The sequence below is a fragment of the Lutra lutra genome, chromosome 11 (genome assembly GCF_902655055.1).
Source record: "Lutra lutra chromosome 11, mLutLut1.2, whole genome shotgun sequence".
NCBI lineage: Eukaryota > Metazoa > Chordata > Mammalia > Carnivora > Mustelidae > Lutra > Lutra lutra.
Window position 1 is genome coordinate 98,895,506 of NC_062288.1, and position 20,030 is coordinate 98,915,535.

Below are 20,030 nucleotides of genomic sequence, written 5' to 3' on the forward strand. Positions count from 1 at the left end.
GATTGCATTTCTCCGATTTTTCACAGAAGATACTGCCTGAGTGGGTTGTAGTTGTCTGGATCTGGCAGGTCGTTTATTTATTTATTTATATATTTAAAGATTTTATTTATTTATTTGACAGACAGAGATCACAAGTAGGCAGAGAGAAAGGCAGAGAGAGAGGGAGGAAGCAGGCTCACTGCTGAGCAGAGATCCCGATGCAGGGCTCGATCCTAGGACCCCAGAATCATAACCTGAGCCGAAGGCAGAGGCTTTAACCCACTGAGCCACACAGGTGCCCCCAGGTTGTATATTTAAAGGAGACCACTTGGTAGCTACATTAACTCCTTCAGGCCTTTAGGGTAGTACTTAGTATGATTTAGGGTCAGTCTTAGCCAGGTCCAAACTGGTGAATTACTCTAAGTGATATACTAGAGCCTTGAGTGAGTTAACATAACTTCTCAACATGTTACCTCGATGAGCAAGCAGCTCATATTTAGGAAGAGTTGGGCACAGTGAGTGCAGGTGACAGGATCCAGAACAGGACATGGCTGGTTAGCTATTTTTAAGCACTACTTCCTCTTTTGCACCTTGGAGGTTAATTTTACCAAATGATAATCCCAGAGTCTGAGGGAATGAATGGTGTTTCCATTTGTTTAGAAATAGATGAGACATTGGCATAGTCTGGATCTGTGATCTGAAAAAGAAGATTAATTATTTCCAGTCTTGAAACAAAATCCAGTGTATTCTGAATCTTAAAGCATGGCATTTGTATGAGCTTGCTAGGGGCTGCCGTAACAAAATACTATAAGCTGGGTGACTTAAATAACAGAAATTTATTGTCTCGGAATTCTGGAAGGCTGCTGTTTGAGATGAAGATGTCAACAGAGTTAATTCCTTCTGAGGGATGTGAGGAAAGTCCTTCCCATGCCTCTCCCCTCACTTCTGCCCTTTTGCTGACAAGCTGGTATTCCATGGCTGGTACAAACATTATCCCCACTTTTGGTCTAATGGTCACATGGTGTTCTTCCAGTGCCTATCTGTCTCCAAATTTCCCATTTTTATGATGCCAGGCATAATCTTTGAGGCCTCTCTAACTCCATTACCTCCATAAAGACCCTATCTATAAATAAGGTCATATTACTTATCACATATAAATTTGGACATGACCTAATTCAATCCATAACAGAATCATTAGAAAATTCTTTTGTGTTGGTGGATGTTCAAAGAAATTCATTAATTAAGGATACACCTGGCATAACAGATGCAAGACCATTAAGCTGAAAAACAATACATTGATGAGAGAAATTAAAGAGTATCTAAGCACGTAGATATCTCATGTTCATAGAGTAGATGTTGCTAAAATGTTACTTTCCCCCAAACTGATGTACAGATGTAATACAATTCCAGTTTTTTAAAAAAATTTTATTTCTTTTGAGTTATTAATTTTTATCTTTTTTTTTTAAGATTTTATTTATTTATTTGACAGAGAGAGATCACAAGTAGAAGGAGAGGCAGGCAGAGAGAGACAGAGAGGGAAGCAGGCTTCTTGTTGAGCAGAGAGCCCGATGCGGGACTCGATCCCAGGACCCTGAGATCATGACCTGAGCCGAAGGCAGCGGCTTAACCCACTGAGCCACCCAGGCGCCCAATTTTTATCTTTTGAGCTTTAAAAAATTTTTTATTATGTTCTATTAGTCACCATACAGTACATCATTAGTTTTTGATGTAGTGTTCCATGATTCATTATTTGCATATAATACCCAGTGCTACATGCAATACATGCCATCCTTTATACCCATCACTAGGCTAACCAATCCCCTCATCCCCTGCCCTTCTAAAACCCTCAGTTTGTTTCCCAGAAACCATAGTCTCTCATGGTTCATCTCCCCTTCTGATTTCCCACCCCCTTCATTTTTCCTTCCTTCTCCTAATGCCCTCCATGCTATTCTTTATGTTTCACAAATAAGTGAAACCATGCAGTAGTTGACTTTCTCTGCTTGACTTATTTCACTTAGCATAATCTCCTCCAGTCCCATCCATGTCAGTGCAAATGGTGGGTATTCATCCTTTCTGATGGCTGAGTAATATTCCGTTGTGTATATGGACCACATCTTCTTTATTCATTTTTCTGTTGAGGGGCATCTCAGCCCTTCTTTTCACTACATCTGTATCTTTGGGGTCAATACCCAGTGGTGCAATTGCAGGGTCATAGGGTAGCTCTATTTTTAATTTTTTGAGGAACCTCCATATTGTTTTCCAAATTGGCTGTACCAGATTGCTTTCCCACCAACAATGTAAGAGGGTTCTCCTTTCTTCACAACCTCTCCAACATTGGTTGTTTCTTGCCTAGTCACTTTTGGCTATTCTAACTGGTGTAAAGTGGTATTTCAGTGTGGTTTTGATTTGAATTTTCCTGGTGCCTAATGATGTTGAATATTCTTTCATGTGTCTGTTAGCCATTTGTATGTCTTCTTTGGAGAAGTGTCTGTTCATGTCTTCTGCCCATTTTTTGACTTGATTATTTGTTTTTTGGGTGTTGTGTTTGAGAAGTTCTTTATAGACCTTGGATACCAGCCCTTTGTCTAGTGTCATTTGCAAATATCTCCTCCCATTCCGTGGGTTACCTCTTTGTTTTGTTGACTGTTTCCTTTGCTGTGCAGAAGGTTTTTATCTTGATTAAGTCCCAGAAGTTCATTTTTGCTTTTTTTCCCCCTTGCCCTTGGAGACATTTCTTGAAAGAAGTTGCTGTGGCTGATGTCAAAGAGGTTACTCCCTATGTTTTCCTCTAGGATTTTGATGTATTCCTGTCTCACATTGAGGTTTTTCATCCATTGAGAGTTTATCTTTGTTTATGGTGTAAGAGAATGGTCAAGTGTCATTCTTCTGTATATAGCTGTCCAATTTTCCCAGCACCATTTATTGAAGAGACTGTCTTTCTTTCCACTGGCTATTTTTTCCCTGCTTTGTAGAAGATTAGTTGACCAGAGAGTTGAGGGTCTGTATCTGGCTTCTCTGTTCTGGTCCATTGATCTATGTGTCTGTTTTTGTGCCAGTACCATGCTGTCTTGATGGTCACAGCTTTGTAATATAGCTTGAAATCAGGCAACGTGATGCCCCCAGCTTTTTTTTCTTTATCAACATTTCCTTGGTGATTCGGGTCTGATTCCATACACATTTTAGGATTGTTTGTTCCAACACTTTGAAAAATGCTACTCCTATGTTGATTGGGATGATACTGAAAGTAAAGATTATTTTGGGCAGCATAGACATTTTAAAAATGTTTATTCTTCCGATCCATGAGCATGGAATATTTTCCTGTCTTTTTGTGTCTTCTTCAATTTCTTTGAATAAACCTAACCAAAGAGGTAAAGGATCTATACTCCGGAAACTAAAGAACGCTTACAATTCCAATTTTAAAGAAGTCACATGCATGTTGGCTAATTGAGTATAAGTAAAAAAAAGTAAAAGAAAGGAATCACAAATCAAAACTCCAGCATGTTCATTTATAGAAATAGGTCAGCTGATTGTAAAATCCATACAGAAATGCAAAGGACCTAGAATAGTCCAATGAAATCTGAAACAAAGAATAAAGTTGGAGAATTTGTATTCAAACTTGTACAATGAAGAAAATTCAGTAAGAAAACAAAATTACCACATAAAAATCAAATACTTTTGTATTCATAATTAAGAGTGAGAAGCTATAATAGAAGATATCACTTTATTTACAATAACTACAAAAAGTAAAAATAGTATATTTACTTAGAGTACATTTAATAATAAACACATGAAACCTAAATAAAACAAAAGCCAAATAAACAAAATAATAACAACAAAATCCAAAACCTTTAAAATACTAGTAAAAGATACAGAGTAGTTCTGAAATTAAGTGAATTGATGTTTTCACTCCTAGATTTACACCTAACAGACTTACTTTGAAAAGAATGTTCACAGAAGCATTATTTGCAAACCTCTTTTTTTTTTTAAAGATTTTATTTATTTATTTGAGAGAGAGCATGAGAGGCGAGAAGGTCAGAGAGAGAAGCAGACTCCTCATAGAGCTGGGAGCCCGATGCGGGACTGGATCCTGGGACTCCAGGATTGTGACCTGAGCTGAAGGCAGTTGCTTAACCAACTGAGCCACCCAGGCGCCCCTATTTGCAAACCTCTTAAATATAAACCATCTAAATATCTAATAACAACAGAATAGATATTAAGTTGTAGTATTCATCTGAAACTATTACACAGCACTGAAAGTGAGTGAAATATAGTTATCCAGAGTATAAATCCACCTCAGAAATCAAATGTTGAGTAATCAAAAACAGGAAGAAAAGAGTTTAGGATGTATGATTCCTTTATACACACACACACACACACACACACACACACACACACACATATAGTTCAAGGAAATAAGACAAAACTAAAATAAAACACTATTTTAAAAGATGCACATTTAGCTGATAGACTGTAAATAAATTAAGAAAATAAATACCATACAAGTAAAGATAGTGAGTAATTCTACGAGGGCTATGAAGAGTTAGTAATTGTGAAAAGGGAGGAGGGTGGTGACCAATGAATGTTGTTTTTTTTATTTGGATGATGATAACTTGTCCATAATATTTGTGATTAAATCACTGAATCATATTTGTGTTTTATAGACTTTTTCATATGTCTCTTATATTTTGAAATAAAAATTCAAAAATAAATTTCAATGAAAATTTTAATATATTCTTTTCACATCCCAGGGGATCATCTTGTGTGCTCCCTGAATTGTGAGAACTTGCTCTGAAGATGAATGGATTAGACAATACACAATGGTAACCAAATTTGTATAGAAATATGTATTTTATCAAAGTGATTCTGTTTAAGACAAATGCAATCTGGCAGGATAATGATCTTTTTTTGCATCATTTAACCTTTTTTCTCTTTAGCAGAGAGTTCTATTTCTTCCTAAAAATAAGTGGAGTCTTAGGAGAATGTATGATATTAAGAAATAATCAAAATGAATTCATCATCTTTTAAAATAGTGCTGGTTTTTATTTTAATATATCTGAAGAGTAAAAAAGCATATGTAGACCTTAAATATGCTTGAAACTTAGGTATTTATGTCAAGGTGTTAAAGAATTAAATTTATCTTACTCTTCACTATTAGCACATTAATATTATTGGTCCATACAAGGACCCTGGTTTATTTTGCTTTATGTAACTTAATTAGTATTTAATTTAATTTAATTTTATGTATTACTATTTATCTTCAGTCCTCAATTTGATTACTATCCTGTTATTTATTTGTTATTTTGGATTCAAAGATTGATACCTCATTATTATTTTTAGTTACAATTTTTTCAAGATGTAGATTTTGTAATAAGGAAAATCATTTCTAGCATTATATATGAGTGTAGGTGTATGTATCCATGTACTTTTGCCACTGCAAGGTTTTCTAGTATTTTCCTTCTTTTTTCTCTTGTTTCTTATATTTTGTATAGCCTGGGTGGTGATTTTCCAAGGTGATGATTTCCTAGTCAAACATAGGGATTTTGGCTCTTAGATAGTGTGGGTAACACAGTGGAAAGAATTTTTACCTGAGAATCGAATAGCTAGGTTGTAATTCTGAATATGCCAATAATTTACTCTGAGAATTGGGGCAAAGCAGTTCCTCATTTTGGACCTGTTTCTTCATTCTTCTTAAAAACTGGTTATTCTAAAAGTCTGTCCCACCTGTAGTTTCCAGGTGTTAGGTTTTTATTTTATTATTATTATCATTATTATTATTATTATTAAAGATTTTATTTATTTATCTGACAGAGAGAGAGAGAGAGAGAGAGAGCACAGCAGGGGGAGTAGGAGTGTGAGAAGCAGACTCCTCACTGAGCAGGGATGCCCCCCGCCCCTATCCGGAACTCAGTCCCAGGACCCCAGGATCATGGCCTGAGCCAAAGACAGACACATAACTGACTGAGCCACCCAGGCACCCCTGGTTGTTTTTAAAAACAATTAAGATCAAGGAAAAAATGTAGACCAGAATTGCATTGCCAGTTTATAAAATTTTGCCAAGTGAAATTTTTTTTTTTTCCGAAAAGTATTCCCTAAACCAGGGTTCAAATCTGTTTCTTCACTTCTACCTTCTTTTCTTCTACAGTCATCCGTTCAGCACCCATTCCATTTATGATTCAGTTCTAAGGGCTCCTAACACATGATCTGCCCAAAACGAAATTCAGTTTCTTCACCTATGAAGCAGTTCCTCCTCCTGTATCCCTGTTTAATTAATAATATTACCATTTTACTTCTCATGGTTGAAATGTTAAAGTCTTTGGCTTTTCCTTTCTTTTGCCATCTGTTGAAAACTTCAACCATTCATAAAATCACCTTCATTTAAAATAAAATATATCCCTCAAGCTGCCTCACTGGTACAGCCTTAACCTGCTCCCCGAACCTTTTTCAGTCCCATGTTGTACCAACTTCCTGATTATTTCTGATTCTCTCACATACTCCTTCCTCCTCAAGTGCTTCTAAACTGTCATTTTTCTGAAGATGGGATATGATCACATCACCCATATACCTATATTTTCTCTGACAAATCGGTAAGAATTAATATCCAAACTCTGTTGGGTGTACTGAACCTTTCAAATAATTTATTATTTCCTTATTTATATTTCTGGTTTTAATTACCAGTTTTCTGACTGATACCACATCCCTTTTCCATATCAAATATTTTCCTATTGTCCAAACATACTCTCGCCATCCCTGTCTTGTTCATTCTTCTAGGAAATGTCTTTTTCTCCTTCTTTCCCTGATAAACTTTACCTCACTCAATAGACCTTCAGACGTTCTCCAGGACTAATCATTCCCTCCTTTATGCTCCACTTGCATTTAGCTCTGTACTGTTTTGGGGGAAAGAAAGTATTTTAGTAATTGCCATCCCAAGAGCCTTCTATCATGCTTAGAAAATCAGATGAATTAAAAAATATATTGATACCAAATAATCATTAAACTGTTGGCTTTCCACATTTACAAGAGTGGGACTAAATATTAAGGTGTATGAAATCAGTTAAACAGAAGTGTTGCATTCTCTTTATTCAGCATAGTTCTTGTCACATAGTATATGCACAATAAATATTTTTGAGCCGGTGAGTTACTAAATGAGTATGTACTTTGAGCATGACACAATATGGAAATACTTAATGAGAGCTGACTTGGAGGTCTCTGAGAAACCCCTTTGTGCTCAAATCCCACACCCAGAGCCAGATGGGAAGACTTACCCAACAAAACTCTAATGTTGACAACTATGTTCTAGCACTGAATATTGTTTGAATCTTCAGATCTTCAGATGGCAAAAATATCGACCATTGTTTAAATCTTCAGATGGCAAAATTATCAACCAGAAGTTTTCCATGTAGAATAATTGATTTGGTAGTGCATGCTATTGTTTTTACCGTATCATAGATATTAATGAGCCATGTCTATTGATAGAGCCTGCTGGAAGAAATACTGTTCCTGATAAAGCACGCAAGAAGGAACTTTCTATATATAAATAGGTGGTTATAGGTGCTAGAGTCAGGGAGCTTCCTAAAAGAGGCAGACGTGTCACATATGTGGGACCATAAGTATTTTTCCAAAGATACCAAGGTGATTCTTATGCATATCAATGATTAATGACCTCAGTCTAAGGGACTAGGGTGAGAAATATGTCCCCCTAGGTGAGGTAAATCCCAAAGAATGTATTTCCCTTTAACAAGTTCTGGAGTTTCTTTTCTGCAATCCTATACTGCTGTAACCAGGGTTAACAAAGGTCAACATAACTTTGAATACATTTAATTGGAATAAAAGGAGTAATAAAATATCTTTCCCATTGTTTATGGAACACTTGCAGTGAATTAATTATCCTTTAGTTTCTGGAGGCTCCACACATACTAAAAATTCAAATTTTATGTGGGATTGATAGTTTGACAGAAACTGTTTTTAGGGAGAAGTAAAACAAAACACCCACGAAGATAGATTTATGCACAAACTCTAGAATATTGTTGGTGCCTTTATGTAGTTTATAACAACTGTCTTTAGCAGCCAATTAAGAGTTTATGATAACCATTGATTTAACTGTGAGCATAGAAGGAGTTAAATGTATTTAATATTTAAAATTAATCTATCATGTTTTCTTTTGAAGAAATACATGAAAATTTTCTCAGTCAATAAAAAGTAAATTATAATGTCCTCAGAAAGAAATCACTTTCTAGTTCATTCCCAGTTAAGGTCAGGATAATATAGTGTAGTTTTCACCTAAGATACCAACCTCATTTGAAAATTTACTTTCCAAAAATTTTAGAAACTTTGAATATTGGCTAAGGAGGCTTCATGCTAAATCTAACTAAGATTGATCCACCTGTACACTTTCCCTTATGAGAAAAAAACAAAAACAAAAACAAAAAACATTATAAGCTCCCTCAAAGTCTTCATAGCTAGAAGCTTTGTGCTGACTTTGGTGGAAGTAGACAGGACACAATACTTCCAAATTAATTACTTTGATCTAGACTACAATTAACCAACCTTAATAAATTCTTTTTCTTTGTTATGGTATCTCCCCGAGTCAGTCTTTCCAGGGTTTCAAGTGGAAGAGAAACAAATGAGAATTGTTTACATTCATTTTATTCAAGGGGCTTTATTATTATTATTATTTTTTTCTTGTTTGAAAATTAGTGGAAGTTTCTAAGTAGAAGAAAGTTGCTTCTTCCTCTGGAGAATTCTGCAGGACACTGAATAAGATACTTCAATTCACAAAGGTGGGTGGAGGCTTTTCAGTGTGGTCTCTCTATGCTAAAGGCTGTAGATAGTCCCTGGCTTGTTAGCTGTTTACATTTTTGCAAATGAGAGAACTACATCCTGAGAAATTTTTATCCAAGTCTACAAGGGGAGCTTTGGGACTCTGAGTGAGAATCAGTCTCAAAATTGTTTCCTGACTCTCGGTCCTGTGTTTCGCGCACCTCTGAAAATGGTATTTCAGTGAATTTTCTCATCATCTCTATACCAGAATCCCTTGATAACTGTTGAATTTCTATCATCAAATCTTCATTCAGAGAGTTATGGAAGAATCAGGTTTAGATGCAATGTTGCAGATCATTTGTTTCAACATGCTTTCTCTAAGCTAAAAAAGAGTCTGTGTTTTTTTTAACCCCAAACAAAAAGAAACCAAAAGGAAAAATGCTACATTATCTCCTAGAATGACTTATCAGTAGTAGACATTTCCATAGTGGGAGTTTTTCATAACCTTCTTTCAAGAGCTATTTTCATAGGGATAGCAGGAGAGAATATGAAAATACCAGGAAAGACATACAGGGGGAAATAATCACTAGAGGTAAAAAGGTGTAGAAAGTATTGAAAATAAAATGTAATCACATGTATTTACTGCCTTTTTTTTTTTTTCCCAAAATTGTTTCTAATCCTAAATCCAGGACCTAGGGCCTGTTTTTTTGTTTTTTTTCTGTTGTTGTTTTGGTTTTTGTTGTTGTTGTTCTAACCAGGTTTCCTTATCAACACATTGACTAAAATTTCCTCACATTGTACAATATTTGTTGCAATTCTATAGTGCTTTTGGGTTGGTGAGGACTTTTTTGTACAAGGCAGAATTAAGAATCACCTTATGTAGTTAGTAATAATAATATATAACTGCCCAATGTTATGAACCCTCATTCGACCTAGCTACTTATAACTGGATTTTAAATGCGGCTGATGACTATCTCAATTTTTAGATAAAAGTTATGTAAATCCTTCAAGAGTAAGAGAGAGTTCTAATATTTGGTTAAAAAATATGAGGAGGAAAAAACACAAAATGTTAGGAAAGTCATGCGAGTCTCTAGAATGTTTTACTTACAAGAATCAATTCCTAAATTGTATATTTAATAAAGTGGACAATTGTGGAGACAAGACTAGGTTTGGAAGAGAGAATTCAGCTGTGAAATTACAGCACAGCTTCATGTAATTTAGTGCTCATTTTCCCTCAGAAAAAAACCCATAAAGAAGAAAACATGTGTAACTATCCTCATTTTATAAAAGGGGAAAGGCATTCTAGAGTGACGTATTAAATTATTGCCAAAGTTGCTACAGTTCATAAAAAAGTAAGCCACTGCTGGTCAGAAGCCAATTAGATTTTGAATTTAAATATTCTGATTCTAAATCTGATGTTACTTGCACTATATGGAAATGAAGGTCTTAATATATTCTTGGGAAGATAAAGTGACAGGGACCAGACTTATCTTCCATCTGAAACAATAAAAAAGAGACAAAATCGACAAAACTATGATTTTTAGACATTAGACATCAGAACAGTGATCCCTGAGGGAGAGGAAACAATGAGGTGAGTCTCTGACTGGCCAGGTTACTACAGCCTCAGGGACTCACTGAGTTGAGGAAAGGTGGGGAGACCAAGTGATTTGAATTTGCCCAGCAGAGTACTAGATGACAGAGAGAGAGAGAGAGACAGAAATAGAGAGTCGTGTGTGTTGGGGGGGTGGGATACGAGCATCTACAAATTTTCTCTTTGTTCTTTAGCTGAGTACTGATCAATGAATTTGAGACAACTATCCAACAGCTGGAAAAGATATGCAAAAGGCTTAGAGAAAGGAATTTACAGAAGTCACAAAGGTTGGCAATAGTTCTTATTTCCACCATTCAGAGGGACTGCAATTTTGTAATTAAAGGAGTTGGGATAGAGTACACAGAAATATATTGCCTCAGTAATGGCGCAAAATTATTTCTGGACTAAGGTCATGTCTGGTCCCACCTAAACGAGTATAAAAGCAAGATTTGAATGGATCAAACTGTTTCCAAGTAACTGTACCACTCTCCTGAATAAAGATCAAGAATATTTACAGGAATATAAAAATATGCAAGATCCTAAAATGTAGAATTCACAGTGTTTGACATCTGATCCAGAGTTACGAGGCATGCAAAGAAGCAGAAAATATGATCTATAATGAGGGGGAAACAAACCTATGAAAGATGTAGGTGATAGAATTAGGACAAGAATTTAAAAACTGGGTGTGATGCATAAACAATGAATTCTGGAACACTGAAAAGAAATAAAATAAAATGAGAAAAAAAGAATTTTAAAACAGCTGTTATATGGTGTAGATGTAAGAAAATAGAAGAAAGATTATACATGTTAAGTAGAGATAAAAAGATAGAGATAAGACCCAAATCAAGCTTTTAGAGATGAAAACTACAATGTCAGAAATGACAGATATTCTGGGTGGTTAAAATGGCAGGTCAGACACACAGAAAAAATGGGGAACTTGACATCTATACTAAAAAGGATCCAAATTAAAACACAGAAAAAAAAAAAAACTAAAAAAAAAAAAAGAACCCAGAACCAACAACTGTGTGACAATTTCAGAGAGTTTTATGTACATGTAATTACAGTCCATGTAAGAGAGGAAACAGAGGAATTATATCTTTTATAATGATCAAATGTTTTAATTTTCCAAATTTGATGAAAACTATAAACTCCCAAAGAAGTTCAACACAGTATAAGCACAAGATATATGAAGGAAACCACATTAAGTCACATCAAAGTCAAATTGCTTAAAATTAGTCATTAGAAAAAAATTAAGTAGTCAGAAAAAAGTCAGAAGAGTATGTTTAGAGAATAAAGATAATGACAGGCAGGAGTAACGTCTTCAGAGTTGTTGAAAGGCAAAAAGAAAATCTCTGCACCTTGCACACTTTACCAGTAAAATATATATATATTTTTTCTTTTTAAGGTAAGATTTTATTTTCTTGTCATGTTAGGAAATTTAACATGTATTTTTAACTGTGTCCCAGTTATGCTGTGGGGAATTTTATGGATGCTGGGGCTTGGGTACCATTACCTTTGGTTTTTGTTTTGTTTTTTTAAGATTTAAAAAATTATTTGAGAGAGAGAGAGAGAGAGTGCACAAGCAGGGCAGGGGTGGTGGTGAGGAGCAGAGGCAGCAGGAAAAACAGACTCCCCACTGAGCAGGGACTCAGTCCTAAGACCCTAGGATCATGACCTGGACAGAAGGCTGATGCATAACTGACTGAGCCACCCAGGTGCCCCTCAAAAGGGAAATTAAACACATTTAAAACCTAAAAAAAAGGAAACAAAACCTATCAAAATTATTTAATGCAGGTAAGGCTGTGCTTAGAATACAATTTACAGCACGCGCATGAGTGCGCGCGCGTGTGTATGTGTGTAGATAATGAGGGAATATTATGGATATATATAAATAAGAAGGACATGGAGCTGAGATCACTGATTTAAATCCTCCTTTTTTTGTTGTTGTTTTTTTTTTTTTTTTAAAGATTTAATTTATTTATTTGACAGAGAGAAATCACAAGTAAGCAGAGAGGCAGGCAGAGAGAGAGGAGGAAGCTGGCTCCCTGCCGAGCAGAAAGCCCGATACGGGGCTCGAACCCAGGACCTGGGATCATGACCTGAGCCGAAGGCAGCGGCTTAACCCACTGAGCCACCCAGGCGCCCTTAAATCCTCCTTTAAACAACAATGACAACAACAACAAAACAACAAACAACAACTTTAAAAAGAAGAACAAACTAAACCTAAAGTAAGCAAAAGAAAAGCAAGAGCAAAAATAAATCAGAAAAACGAGAAAATTGAAGAGACTAAAATCTGATTCTTTGAAAAGATCAATAAAATTGGTAAGTCTCCAGAGAACCTGAAAGGAGGAGATGAAATAAATTACCAATATCAGAAATGAGAGAAGAGACAACAGTACAGAGGTCACAGAGTTTAAGGATAAGGGAATATTATGGAAAACTTTATGCCCATATATGACAACTGAGATGAAGTATAAAAATTCATTGAAAAACACAAACTGCCAAAGTTCCTTCAAAAAGAAATGGATAACTGAATTGTGCTTTTTCTATTAAACAATTTGAATTTTACTTAAAGAAAATTCTAGACTCAGGTGGTGACTTCTAGCAACTATGTAAAGATGAAATGCCACCTATATTAGCAAACAACACAAATAGAATATGAGCAAGAAATGTGAACAGACATTTCACCCAAAAAGGCACATACATTAAGGATAAGCCCTTGAAAAGATGCTCAACCTCATGAGTCATTAAGAACATGTACATAAAAAAACAGTGCGATGTCATTACACACTTACTGGAAGACTAAAATTAGAAACCTGATCAAAACAATTATGCCAGGTGGGGCGCCTGGGTGGCTCAGTAGGTTAAAGCCTCTGCCTTCGGCTTGGGTCATGATCCCAGGGTCCTGGGATCAAGCCCCACATCAGGCTCTCTGCTCAGCAGGAAGCCTGCTTCCTCCTCTCTCTCTGCCTGCTTCTCTGCCTACTTGTGATCTCCACTGGTCAAATAAATAAATAAAATTAAAAAAAAATTATGCCAGGGACATAGAACCATTTCACCTCTTATACCTTTTAGTGGGAATGGAAAAAAAAAGTCACAACCATCTTAGAAAACATTTATATACACACCAATGGCATGACTTGGCGATTTCAGTCCTAGGTATTTACCAAAGAGAGAGATGAAAGCAAGTTTCTACATGAAGACATGTATACACATGTTCATAACAACTTTTTTTGTACTAACTAAAAACTAAAAATGACCCAAATGTCCACCAATAATGGAATCATTAGATAAATTATAATACATTCTTGTAATGGTATACTACTGAGCCATAAAAAAAGAATGAACTTTGGTGATATCCAACAACAAGGATGAAATTCAATATAATTAGGCTGTAAAGAAGCCAGACAATAAGAGTACATACTCTATGACTCCATTTACATAAAATTCTAGAAAATTCAAATTAATCAGTCATCAGAGAAAGCAGGTCTGAAGTTGCCTAGAGATGGGAATTAGGAATACAGAGAGGCATGTGGGGTAGGTACAACAGTACACATGTAAACTTTGGGGATGATGGATATTTTTATTATCCCAATTATTATGATGGTTTCACTCTGTGTGTCTGTATGTTAAAATTAACCAAAGAATACACTTTATATACATGCAGTTAATTTTATGCTAGTGTATTTCTGTAGAGTTAGGAGAAATTATTCTTGTCATATTCATGATCAGAATACACACAAATATTGTGTTGCTGAAACTATGTCCTATTTCCTCTCCCATATGTGACCAAGAGTCCCCTTCAATAATCATGTAGCTTTCTTGTTGGGATCTTATAGACTACATTCTTTCACTGGAAAGTAGTTTGGTTTAAAATACCATTATTTAGGGGCGCCTGGGTGGCTCAGTGGGTTAAAGCCTCTGCCTTTGGCTCAGGTCATGATCCCAAGGTTCTGGGATCGAGCCCCGCATGGGACTCTCCGCTCAGCGGGGAGCCTGCTTCCCTTCCCCTCTCTCCGCCTGCTTCTCTGCCTACTTGTGATCTTTCTCTGTCAAATAAATAAATAAAATCTTTAAAAAAAATACCATTATTTAAAGATTCAGTATGTGTTTCCTATTAGAGTGGGAAAAAAAGAGAGATTCTTGAGTGAGATTCTTGAGTGAGATTTGAAGGATAGAATTAAGGCAGTAGCCACTTTAGAACTCATCCCTATTGTAGCTTATCAGCTAGCTCATGGCATTGGTATGGGACAGTTACCTGTCCTACAAGGGCTTCTCCTTCCTTTGGGTCTTCTTTTAGCTCTTTCTTCTGGTCTAGAGCTGTGTTCACTTCCATAATGAAGGGCACCAGCTTCCCCTGCAGGGCTTCTTACCCTCAAGATTCCAGGCAACAGGAACTGACACATATTTCAGTCCATTCTCATGAATTCTAGCTCATACTGTGGATGCAGGTTATGCTTGCTTTCCTGTATTTACACGCATCTTCCCTTCCCAAATGCCATCCTTGGGGATTTAAGTCTCCAGCATCAGATTCTAAGTTTACATGAGTCTGAATTTTAGATGGGTAGATTTGAAAGCTTCAGCCACTTTGAAGAAAGTTTCATTTTCATCTGGGATCCTTGACCCTATTTCTTGAGAAGGGAAAATTTTAAGTATGCATTCACAATGCCACCACCCATGAAGGCCTGCCTTATTCATTTCCAGACTCACTTGTGGGTATATGCTGTGTCCTATAGAGACCTCCAAACCCTTACTTCTAATGGAGCAGATTTAACAATGGCGAGGAGAATAAATCCATTACTGTGATGTATAGATAGGTGATAGATAGATAGATCTATATATCTAGCATGTTTACTATAATATTTCTCCCTCCATATTTTAAGCATGGCCGTTTTACAGTGAAAAGGGAAATCCTTTGCTATTAGAAACTTGGATTATAAATACTTTGCCACACCCTAGTTTTGCAACCCTGGACAAGTTATTTAACTTGCTGGGGCTTAGTTGTCTTGTGTATAAAAGGTGGGTTATACAGTTTACCCTTTCATGTTGCAAAGCTTAAAGGAGTTAAGTTATGTAAATTAATTGATACTGTGCCTGGAACATTGTTTAAGTTCTCATTAAATGTGCTTGCTATTATTTCATGTAACTAGTTGCAGAACACATAAAGTCACATCTCTTTTAATATGATTCTCTTATATGTGGAACACAAGGAAGTGAACAGAAGACCATAGGGGAAGGGAGGGAAATCCAGAGGGGGAGAAATCAGAGAGGGAGATGAAGCAGGAGAGACTATGGACCCTGGGAAATAACCTGAGGATTTCGAAGGGGAGCATGGAGTGGGTAACTGGGTATTGAGGAGGGCACATGTTGTGATGAACACTGGGTGTTATACTTACTTAATGATCATTGAACACTACCTCAGAAAATGATTACATACTATATAGTGGCTAACTGAACATAATAAAAAATGAAACTGCAACACTTAGAAAAAAATTTTTTAACTTATTTTTTTAGCATCTTAATTTTATTTTTACAGTGTTCCAAGATTCATTGTTTATGCATCCACCCAGTGCTCCATGCAATATGTGCCCTCCTTAATACCCACCACCAGGCTCGCCCATCCTCCCACTGCCCTCCCTTCCAAAACCCTCAGTTTGTTTCTCAGAGACCACTGTCTCTCATGCTTCCTCTCCCCCTCCAATGTACCCCAATTCACTTTTTCTTTCCTTCTCCTAATGTCCTCCATGTTATTCCTTACACTCCACAAGTAAGTGAAACCATATGATAATTGACTCTCTTTGCTTGACTTATTTCACTCAGTATAATCTCCTCCAGTTCCATCCATGTTGATACAAAAGTTGGATATTCATCCTTTCTGGTGGCTGCATAATATTCCATTGTATATATGGACCACATCTTCTTTATCCATTCATCTGTTGGTGAATCTTGGCTCTTTCCACAGTTTAGCAATTGTGGCCATAACCACTATGAACATTGGGGTACATATGGCCCTTCTTTTCACTTCATCTGTATCTTTAGGGTAAATACCCAGTAGTGCAATTGCAGGATCATAGGGTAGCTCTATTTTTAATTTTTTGAGGAATTTCTCCACACTGTTTTCCAAAGTGGCTGCACCACCTTGCATTCCCACCCACAGTGTAAGAGGGTTCACCTTTCTCCACATCCTCTCCAACACTTGTTGTTTCCTGTCCTGTTAATTTTGGCCATTCTAACTGGTGTAAGGTGGTATCTCAATGTGGTTTTGATTTGAATTTCCTTGATGGCTAAAGATGATGAACATTTTTTCATGTTCTGTTAGCCATTTGTATGTCTTCTCTGGAGAAGTATCTGTTCATGTCTTTTAAGGTGGGATTTATCCCTGGGATGCAAGGGTAATTCAACATTCACAAATCAATCAATGTGATAGAACAAATCAATAAGAGAAGAGAGAAGAACCACATGTTCCTCTCAACTGATGCAGAAAAAATCATTTGACAAAATACAGCTTCCATTCCTGATTAAAACTCTCAAGTATAGGGATAGAGGAAACATTCCTCAACTTCATAAAAATCTATGAGAAACCCATAATGAATATCATTTTCAATGGGGGAAAAACTGACAGCATTCCCATTAGATCAGGAACACAACAAGGATGCCCACTCTCACCACCGTAGTACTAGGAGTCCTAGCAACAGCAATCAGGCCACAAAAAGAAATAAAATGTACTCAGATTGGCAAAGAAGTCAAACTCTCTCTCTTTGCAGATGACATGATACTTTATATCGAAAACCCAAACGACTCCACCCCCAAACTACTAGAACTCATACAGCAATTCGGTAATGTGGCAGGATACAAAATCAATGCACAGAAATCAGTTGCTTTCTTATACACTAACAATGAAAATATAGAAAGGGAAACTAGAGAATCAATTCCATTTACTATAGCACCAAGAACCATAAGATACCTTGGAATAAACCTAACCAAAGAGGTAAAAGATCTGTACTTGAGGAACTACAGAACACTCATGAAAGAAATTGAAGAAGACACATAAAGATGGAAAAGCATTCCATGCACCATAGATTGGAATAATAAACATTGTTAAAATGTCTACTGCCCAGAGCAATCCATGCTTTCAATGCCATCCTGATCAAAATTCCACCAACGTTTTTCAAAGGGCTGGAATGAACAATCCTAAAATTTGTATGGAACCAGAAAAGACCCAGAATTGCTAAGGAAATGCTAAAAAAGAAAAACAAAGCTGGGGGCATCACGTTACCTGATTTAAAGCTTTACTACAAAGCTGTGATCACCAAGACAGGATGGTACTGGCACAAAAACAGACACATAGACCAATGGCACAAAGTAGAGAGTCCAGATATGAACCCTCAACTCATGGTCAAATAATCTTTGACAAAGCAGGAAAAAATATACAGTGGAAAAAAGGCAGTCTCTTCAATAAATGGTGCTGGGAAAATTGGACAGCTATGTGTAGAAGAATGAAACTCAACCATTCTCTTACACCATACACAAAGATAAACTCGAAATGGATGAAAGACCTCAAGGTGAGGCAGGGATCTATCAAAATCCTAGAGGAGAACATACGCAGTAACCTCTTCATCAGCCACAGCAACTTCTTTTAAGACACATTTCCAAAGGCAAGGGAAACAAAAGCGAAAATGAACTTTTGGGACTTCATCAAGATCAAAAGCTTCTGCACAGCAAAGGAAACAGTCAACAAAACAAAGAGGCAACCCACAGAATGGGAGAAGATCTTCACAAATGACGCTACAGACAAAGGGCTGATATCCAAGATCTATAAAGAACTCCTCAAACTCAACACCTAAGAAACAGATAATCATGTAAAACTGCCACACTTATTAAAGGTGTAGTGAGAATAAAATAATAACAAAAATGAAACAAACAAAAAGAACTTAGACCATCTGGCTCCGGAGTCTTCATGCTCCCCACCACCATGTCCTTCAGACAGCAGAAAGTCTGAACTAAGCAGTCACAGCCCACAGAAGGATCGCCACTCGTACCTGCAGTTCAGGTGCGGCTGTGTCTGGAGACTAGCCCACAGCAGCATACTGGACTATGGACCTGTGTTCCACTGGGGAGGAAGACTGCCTTGCCCTCCATCCACATTCTAGAAAAAACACCGTTGGAGCAGCACTGATATCAGGTAGCAATCTACTGGCTGATTGGAGGATGCGGGGCCGGGTTTTAAGGTCAAGTCTCTCTAAAGCCAGAGCAAGAAATGGATTCTCTATGTCTGGATGAAGCATTTGCAGCCGAACAGCCTCCTTTGTTCTGATTAAACATTCTTGGACCATTCAGGGCAGCAGAGAGGGCCCCAGTAGGAAATTCTGGGCTTCTTGCTAATCTGGGCATTTGGGGAGCTTGACAAATTAATTGTACTACTGTGCTGTTTAGAGTAAATGCTTTGTATTATCACCCAGTCACACATACATATGATGTTTCTGTGGATTCATGACCTTAAGTGAGTCGTTGACTTTAGTTACCCCTCCGCACAAGGCACGAATGTTCATGAGAAAGGATGATTTTTACTTATATATTTAATTTTCCCTTTCTCTGTGGAAGGCCTTAGAACTAGCCCTCCCTCTCTTCGTGATTTTGCCAACACAGTGTATTTTTCCTTTATTTTGCCGTCTTTAAAACTTAACTTTGTGCTGAACACAATGAAACATGCTTCCACCAGTTCTGTCCCTTGTGTCCATGCAGATTACCATGTAGATGAAAGGAGAAACTGTGTTACACATTCAGTTTGTGCTTTCGACCATCTGACCTATCCTAGGATTCAGCATTCCTAGATGTGGATAAAGCACAATTCTTAGGGGCCATTGAATGAAGTCAGCTTAGCAGGTACTGTCTGTTTTTGACCTCATTCCCTTCCTCTACCCTATAGGGAAATCTTAGGAAGGAGAGAGCAGTTGCAGGCACAGAAATAAACCCATGAGTTAGGATGCTTTGTGTTGTAAGCCAGCTAAATTTAACTTAAGTTAAAAAAAAAAAAGAATGAGGAATATGTCAGTATTTGAGTATGTAAGTGTGTATGTAGGTGTAATGAAAATGGAGCTTTTGTTCTAGGAGAACAATTGGCTTTGAGGACCTCCCTCACCTCTCCACAGTCGCGTGGATATCTTGAAAGGTCTCAGCTGTCAGTTCTACTATAAGAACATGAAATCACCAAAGAGAACTACACACCACCGAAAGGAATTTCATTATGAATCAAGACTAGAGAAAAGCTAACCTGTTTATCACCAATTTGGATAGATTCGGATACAGCTAGAGTTTCCCTTGGCTAATTATGTTCTTTTCCATCTTGTTTTATTAAAGATAGGAACAAAGGAAGCCCTTATGGAAGTAGCTGGCACTTTTTTACTACCTGATTTTAATGGTAATAGCAATACTTTCAGCAAGTAAATCTTACTATTCAATTAATCTTTTTTTTTCCCTTTTAGGATATTTGAACTTTGTTATAAATCATTTCTGTCTGGTCAAGTGAAGTATATAAAGATGGGATCAAAAGGGATAGGCTTTCAGATTTTCCACTGGATTTAAATATATCTATTACTATTAATCCTTCTAATCCTCTGTTTTTATGGCTGTGAATCGAGAGACTAGACTAGATTCTCAGTTATTTTCTCTACCCCAAAACTAATTATTATTTCATTCTAATACA